General features: G+C 45.7%; 1 pseudogene; it reads right to left on the bottom strand.

Moving 5' to 3' along the window:
* Nucleotides 1-2,801: 2,801 nt before the first annotated feature.
* LOC136666214 (uncharacterized) lies at nucleotides 2,802-7,463 on the bottom strand (annotated as a pseudogene).
* Nucleotides 7,464-8,700: the final 1,237 nt, after the last annotated feature.

Below are 8,700 nucleotides of genomic sequence, written 5' to 3' on the forward strand. Positions count from 1 at the left end.
GTGATGGGTTAAGATTACTAAGTGAAAGGATGCGTCATAAGTGGGATTGAAACCAGTGGCGAGTGGCGACCGAACCTGATTCAGTTGTAAACAACGGATCAGATTGGGAGTGTAGTGGAGTATGGACCGAATATGAAGAGATCAAAATGAAGAAATGAAAAGTTTTGAATTAAAACTTTTCCATTCTGAAGAGGACCTTCCGTCTGCGACCAAGTCACATTCCACAAGCCGCAGGGGTGCAAGACCTAAGTTATCAGCTTACAGGATCGACAAATGGTGACCTCGGTTTGAACCCCCGTTGACTCATCCATGCCGAACCACAGCATGGACCAACAGCGACCCCAAATGGACACTGGCGAAACTACGCCTCGCTCGGGGTCGTCTAAACAATAGCGGGAACGAAGTCAAATTCTTATTAAATGTGTATAAACAAATGTATTAATGTCACTTTCTGTGCCCTCAGATGAATGCCCACCTTCTAATGAAATGGTGTATATTGCCGATTGTTTCTATCATGAAAATAAGTTCTGTCTCCTGATAGGGAAAACAGATTAATGTTCTTTTCCAGCGTATCATCATGAATTGGACGTAAATAACGTAACCAAGATGAAATCTTATATGTTTGATAAATAATCCAGGACACTCATTGTGGTATGTTACTAATATGGATAAGAAATTTCGATACGGGAAATGTCTATCTTATTACTTATTGTTTAAATCTCTAATCCAGCCTTCCCCCTTTCCTGTCTCAAGCAGTCAGTCACGTGAGCCTGACACCGCGTCCAATCAGAAAAGAACGCCTCCCATTAGGGCGTGATCGCACTGACTTTGAAAAACAGAGCTACAGAGTTACACAGAGTTACTAACAGAGTTACAAGAGCTCGACAGAAGTAATGGTCCACGAAAGAAAGCGGAGAAGAGAGTCGAGCAGAACAGCAGGAGAGAGAACAACACGATTCAACGGTTCAGCTCAGAAGATCGGAAGCTCAACTCATCGTCTCTCTCTGACTCTCAATTTTGCTTCCGCTTTGAACGCCTGCACGCGTTCTTTTTGTTCTCCTTCAAGTCCAAACCTCTCCACGCATTTCTCTTCTCCACGCCGACGAAAAACAAAGAAAAACCGTAAGGACTTCATAAAAAGCTCACAAGAGACGTCTTGAATTAGCTAAAGTATGAAGTTTTACTAATACGTCGAGCGATTTGAATATCTTCTTTTCTTTTAATTGTGTTTTGTTTTATTGCCCATCGAAGTGTGATCTCACGAGTGATCAAAGTAGGCGAAACTTATTCGTGGCCAGAATAAGATATTAACCTTTTTGATAGCAGATATATTAACGTTATAAGCTGACTTCTGAAGGCATTACTCCTGGAAAACCGAACAACGAGACGAGCTAATACTCTGAAAAAGCCACTCCACTCCGGTGAGAAAACCAGCCATGCCTGCGACTCTCCAAAGAGGGGAAATCTCGATCGTCGCCGCTCCGCCTGAAGCCGAGAGCTTCTAACTCAACCAAAAGGGAATCTTCTTCACAAGCGGACCTGTCTTTCACTACGTGGAAACGATGAGAAACAACCCCAGAACGCGGAGGTTAAACAGCAGGACGCGACGGCTCGGTGAAACGGCAAACGAGTAAGCTAGCAAATCTCACACTTTTCCAGGAGCTGATGTCTAATTAGGTCCCTCTATAATTTACCATTAATTAAACCTTAGTTAGTAATACTTTAGTCACAAGCCAGTAGTGCCTAGCTCACCTTTAAGCTCGAATCGGTCTACCCTGTGGTGACGCCGTGAGATTACAAGGCTATGCTATGTTAATTAAATATCTTTCATTTTGTTAATAAAGCTTTCATTATTTGAAATTACAGTGTGTGCAGTTTGTTCATTAATTTTCCTGAAAATCCTGAAGAACTCACTTAGCGTGATTATTATCCATTCTCAAACTAATTATTAATGTTTTAATTGCTTAAGCCAATTATAAACTTCAATTAATATCATTAAGTCAAATATCAGAAATTATAAGAGTTTGGATAAGGTCAACGCTATAAACACAAATTATAAATATATATATTAAATATATATTCACAAAGGTATCATGGCGTATGATTAAAAACCCAACATACGCTACAGGAGGCACCTTGAGATAATCTAAGCTGGAGGTAGCGTGTAAGAGGTTCATAGGGGCTTATAGGGGAAGGGAGTTTAAAGAGAAATATTTGAGAAGAATTGTGAAATTGATCTGTTTTTCTTGTGTTTAATAGTAAAGACGAGTGTGTTTAGATCAAGTATGAGTAGGTCAGATAAACAAGGGTGGAGAGAACTATGGTGAACAGAAGACAGGGTTGTGAATTCAGAGCAACGGAGGAAGCCAAAAAATGCTAAAAGGAACATGGCTTCGAGGGTGGCATTGGTAGTTGGTGATAACCGGATCGCAGAGTAATTATGCAGCTGTAAAGAATGTGAGAAGAGATAGGCATGCGTTGAGGTAGATGATGAGGTTCAGTCCTTCTTATTCCTTTAAGGAACAGAGCGACTTGGTGATGATTAGTAAACGGATGGGGAGAGCCGTAAATCATTTTGTAAAAGAAATTAATAGTGGCTGCATCGCTTTTTAATGTGGATGAACAGATAGAATATTGAGAGCTAGTGAATGAGAGGAATGCTGTGAAAGAGTGTAGATCAGAAGAAGGGACCAGTATAGAGTGTATGTGATGGAAGCGCCGAAAGCATTGCCATCCCGTCCAGTAGGTAGACAAGGTGTTTGGTGCCAGAGATTTTAGGATTAAATCCTGGGATCTTAGAGTCAGATTGCTGAGTGTGTGGGAAGATGGAAGATGAGGTCCGAAAATGGTGGAACCGGAGTAGCATGCAGGTCGGACTGTGGAGCCAATAGCTTGAACTTCTGAAATTGGAAACGAGACAGAGAGTCAGCAATAGGGTTAATGTGACCAGGAATGTAAACTGCTTTTAATAGAAATTGATGGATGACAAGTGAGGCGGTGAACAAATGGCATGAGACTGTGTGAACTGGAGCGTCCTTTATTAATAATATGAACGCCTTATTCGTTATCTGAATGGAGAAGGATGACTCGGCCAGTCCATTCATGTCCCCAAAGAACTGCAGCAGAGTTCGCGGAGCGCAATGGAGTCACCGGAGTCTAGCGCTAGATGGGTGAATTGATCAGGCCAGGAAGATGTGAACCAGTGTCCCTTGTAAAAACCTCCACACCCCACGGACAGGGCTGCGTCGATGAACAAATTAACGTCCTCTGGGTTAGCTAGTGCATCATTGTAAAAGAAAGAGATACCATTCCATCTGCGGAGGAGGAGCAACCAGAATTTTAGCTCTGAAGCGCAGGCTTGGTCCAGGGAGATTAGCTGAGAGAGAGAAGAGCCAGAAGAGGAGAGGTGCAGCAAATGAGAGATGAAGGAACGACCTTGTGGGACAACACTTATGGCGAAATTAAGATGCCCCAAGAGGGAGAGGAGTTGACGTTTGGTGACACATTGAAGAGTAAGAAATTCAGAGAGGAATTCAGTAATGCGGGCCAGTTTGTCGTGCGGGAGTGAAGCACGAAAAGAAACTGAATCCAGAAAGATGCCCAAGAACTCAAGTGAGGTAACGGGACCGATAGTTTTCTCTGAGGACAAGGGAATGCCCAGGCGATGGAAAGCAGCAGTGAGAGAAGTGATGCAGCTGGCTGGAGGGGAGGATGGCGAGTCAAGGACCAAGAAATCATCCAGGAGGTGTACCACATACGGGACATGATAGACGTTAAGGAGGATCCATAAAAGAGCCTCGGCGAGTGTGTCGAAAATCCTGGGGCTGCTCTTACAGCTGAAGGTCAGTCGAACTGCGAAGTAGAACTGTCTACGCCATTTCACCTTAAACAGGTGCCAGAAGTCAGGATGGGGGGAATAATTTTGAAGGCGGAGACCACATCCGCTTTAGCCAGCCAAGTGCTCCGGCCAAGGAGCTTAATTAGTGATATGGCATCGTCGACCCGAGCATAGCAGAGGGAAAATTCTGAGCTGGGCACTAGACTGTTTATTGAGGGCACGGAAGAACCACGCGGGGCTGACAAGTCGATGATGAGCCGCTTCTTACCAGAATATTTTCGAGTGGCAATGCCAATGGGATTAATGCGGAATATAGAAAATGGGCGGGGAAGAATAGGGGCCCATCATGAAACCCTCTGAGACTTCTTTGGGTAGAAGACAAGAAACGATATCAGGCTCTGATTCAGCAGAGAGAATGCGGGGTCAGGGTGGCGCGAGAGGCAGCTTGCGAGCTCAGGAACGTTGACGGGGGTGGAGAGAAAATGGATCAGTCAGCTGTTACCGAACTTAGGCGGCCGCTTGGGCCAGCTTGGTCGAGCTTGCGCTTGAGTGCAGTAGGTGCATACGTGAAGGAACCTGCAGGAAGACACAAAGCAGCCAGCGGAATTGAAATTTTTGCAGATCATGGAGCCATTAAGAAAGAACAGGCGGGCATCACGGGAGCTAGAAGAGGTGATACGGTGAGTGGGGGCCTGGTCAGGGATGAAAGAAAAATTAGGGCCCGGAGTGAGCGCCGGGGTGACCTGGGAGCATGCAGAAGTGGGATGAGAAGGATTGCCACACAGCCCGCAGGAAAGTGCAGTTCGGCCAAGTCGAGTGCACCCCAGTAGGATGGAATATTCCACTGTTGCAAGTGGGCGGCAGCCCGTGCGGAGAAGAGCCAATGGTAGTCGTAAAATCCGAGCTGGAGCAGTGGTGAAGAGAGAGAATGTGGCCCGGGGCGCCGGGGCGAGAAGTTGACTTGCAAAACCTGCAGAGAGAGAATAATTATGATAAAAAATGGGGTACCTGTGAAGGGTAGGGGTTGGGATGATAAAGGGAGGGGGTGGGATGATAAGGGGAGGGGTTGGGATAAAAAGGGTAGGGGTTGGGATGATAAGGGTAGGGGTTGGGAAGATAAAAGGAGGGGGTGAGATGATAAGGGTAGGGGTTGGGATGATAAGGGTAGGGGTTGGGATGATAAGGAAAAAACAGGGTAGGTGGAAGAAGTAGTAGCAGAGATAGAGCAGGAAGATCAGAAGCATGTAAAAGTGGAGACAAACGAGAAAAAACGGAAGTCGGGGCAGGGTCGGGCCCAGTAGTGCAGACAGGAACCAGATCTGTGGCACCAGCAGGGGCCATAGGTTGAGCGGGAAAGACCCCACCCTCCGGGGTAGAAGCAGTAAACAGGGAAAAAAGGGTCCTCTTGTTGGCTGAACGAGCGAAGGGTATACTTCGGTCTCTGAGTACTTTCTGGAGGCCCGCCACAGTCCAGTCGGAGATGAACGGAGAAGCGGGAGAAGCAGGTGAGGCCAGATCGGGCCGTACTTGTCCGATGGAGAAGGAGGGCTGCCGAGCGCGCTGGTAGTGGCGATGAGATCGCTGGGAAGGAGGAGGAGAAATAGGAGAGGAGCGGCGTCCACCCTCAGAACCCACGAGTGTGGAGCGGGAATGACGAGAGCGTGCGGAGGAGCTTGGAGCAGCTGAAGTGGCAGGTGAGGCAGGCACGACGACTGTCGAACGCAGTCTCTTAGTGCTGAGGACAGGGGTGGCGTTGGGCGACCGAGTAGGGGAAGGAGAGAAGAGCTCGTGGTCAGAAGTGAGCAGGTCGAGATCCATGGTAGCAGCAGGCAACTCAGTGATGCAAGCAGGAAGTGCGAGAATAGTGACTTGATTGTCACAGAGATTACGTGAGGTTGAAGGGTATAAATAGGCCTGGGGGGAGGAGCGTGGGCGTGGCCCAACTCCAAAAATTCTGTTATAGTATAACTCCAATAACTGAACTGAACTTAACTGAAGCACTTAATTTCAGGTGGCGATATTAACATAAGCAAGTGGGTTATTTACATGCTAATTGAACTAGCGACTTAGATATAGTTGTGACGATGCTTCACTGCGGGCGGCACGGTGGCGCAGCAGGTAGTGTCGCAGTCACACAGCTCCAGGGACCTGGAGCTCGATTCCTACTCTGGGTGACTGTCTGTGAGGAGTTGGTGTGTTCTCCCCGTGTCCGCATGGGTTTCCTCCGGGTGCTCCTGTTTCCTCCCACAGTCCAAAAACACACATTGAAAGGTGGATTGGCGACTCAAAATTGTCCGTGAATGTGTGTGTCTGTGTTGCCCTATGAAGGACTGGCGCCCCCTCCAGGGTTTATTCCTGCCTTGCGCCCAATGATTCCAGGTAGGCTCTGGACCCACCGCGACCCTGAACTGGATAAGGGGTTACAGATAATGAATGAATGAATGCTTCACTGCACTCTGAATTTTTTGGAGAGACAGGGTGGTTATGATGGAGTAACAAAAAGGCGATAGGAACAGTGTAGATAACTCCAGCAGTTATATTTCAGGCTTCATCTTATAGGCTTAGCCCTGCCCTCTTACCTGGGCACAACCACTTCACCAGACAGAGGTGTGCCTATCATACAAAAGTGGAAAGGTTAAAAGATAAGCACACTCATTTTAAAAACAGTCATTCAGGCCTGATATCTATTTACCGGTAAGTATAATAAATGCAGTGTGCACAATTACTCACTTTCACTTACAGACTAACATGATTAACTACATCCCCCTCCTGAGGTAGACGTGGGCCCGTCTGCACACTCAAGAGAGAGTCTAACCTGCTCTGCTTCCTTTGGACATAGGACATGGACAACAGGTAAGGTGAATCTCAGGTGAATACAACAGATAAGTATAACAGCACATGTACATAATTGTGATGGGCAATTATCATTGTCACTACTCATTGTGACAAGACTGGAAGGCTGCTGTAGTGTTCTGCACACCCTTCCGGTAATGTAACCAAAATTGAAAGGGCTGCAGTGACACATACCATCTCATTATTTTTGCATTAGTGTCTTATTAGTCATCCACTGTAAAGACCTGTGATCTGTCTCTAAAATAAAGTCTGCTCCTAGGAGAGTCTAATGCCCACTTTACGGCTAATGCCTCTTTCACAACAGGGGGGTAATTCAACTCGGAAACAACTTCCTGCTGATATACAGGACAGGCTTTAAATCTCCTCATAGTCCTGCAAAAAACTACCCCAAGCCCATAACCTGATGCATCCATTTGTACCACAAATGGTTTGGTGAAGCCTGGGCTGTGCAAAACTGGTTCTGTACACAAATAGTTTTTGAGGTACTGAAATGCTGTCTCACACTCGTCAGTCCAATTTCCTTTTTTTGGCATGTCCTTTTTCACCAAGTCTGTTAAGACTGCTGCTCTTTTAGAAAACTTGGGGATAAAATGACTGTACCACCTAACTAGTCCTAAAAAAATCGTACCCTACGTTTCGTGTTGGGTTCTGGACTCATCTTCTCTGTGTCCACCTTCTCGACCCGTGGGCGAATAACTCTACCTCCTAGCATGTACACCAAATTGGGGACAGATCCCTTTGCCTTGCTGATTCTCTGAAGCACCTCGTCCATATGCCCCAGATGCTCTTCATGACTAGCTATTGATGACCATGTCATCTATGTAAGCTGCTGCAAATGTTTCTGTACCTGTTAATACATTGTCCATTAGTCGTTGAAATGAGGCAGCCACGCCGTGAAGGCCAAATGGCATTGTAGTAAAATGGTATAGGCCTGAATGTAGGTGGCAAGCTGTAAGCTCTTTAACTTGTAGATTCAAAGGAACTTGCCAATAACCCTTGTGAAGGTCCAGTGTTTAAATGTATTTAGCTTTTTCCCAGCCTCTTGATTAGCTTGTCCGCCCTGGGCATCGAAAGATGAAGCAATTTGACTTCAATTTAGAAAATTGTTCACTTGTTGGAGGTGCAGTTATCCCAATTTTAAGCATACTCTCCACTCAGCTCTGGTATTAGACGCACTGGAATGCTACAGTTAGTCTGGCAGTGTGGCTCACTATTCAGCAGCCTGATGTTATGCTGGATCAGCTCTGTACTGCCAAGCTCTGCTCTGAAGAGTCCTGCTGGAATGATTGTCCTCAGTCCCTCCTGCTCGTTGATGGCACACACCCACAGCTGCTCTGTCAGACTGTAATCTGCTTCCTTCCAAGCTTTAAGCATGTTAATATGGTGTAAGAAATTACAGCATGGACCCAAATGTGACTGGCTTAACTTGCTGCAATCAACAGTATTAATATCATAACAAATGTTCCAAACCAGTGTGTCTTCCTAGAGATAGTTTGACCATTTGACATATTTAGTATATAAACAGGTAAAGCAGGAAGAGCCACAACAGCTCTCATTGTGGGACCAGAAGACCTAATCAATATCAAAGGAAGTTTATTACTGAGTAATCAACAACCACCACAGACAAAGTGAACTAGTTTAGACATGAAGGTGATAGAACTCAATACACACAGTTCTTCACAGATGACAGGGTTCCATGTGTATTGTGTTCCTTAGGAGGAGCTGAGATGGAAGGCGGTATTGTCAAACTATATAAGCTGTGTTTTTCTATTACTCAATGTTCAATCTAGCTCCGCTGAACCCATGGTACATCTTTGTATCTTGCAACTGCTTGCTGTAATAAAGATTTTTCCATTTTTCATCAATTTTTGAGAGATGTCCCATTTTTTCCTACAATGGAAAGTCTGTGTCTTTGTGTTCTCCCTGTGTCTGCATGGATTTCCTCTGGGTGACTGTCTGTGAGTCTTTCATATCTGTCTTCATGTTGTCATTCAATAATTTATTAGTTA

Source organism: Hoplias malabaricus, chromosome 14 (genome assembly GCF_029633855.1).
Source record: "Hoplias malabaricus isolate fHopMal1 chromosome 14, fHopMal1.hap1, whole genome shotgun sequence".
NCBI lineage: Eukaryota > Metazoa > Chordata > Actinopteri > Characiformes > Erythrinidae > Hoplias > Hoplias malabaricus.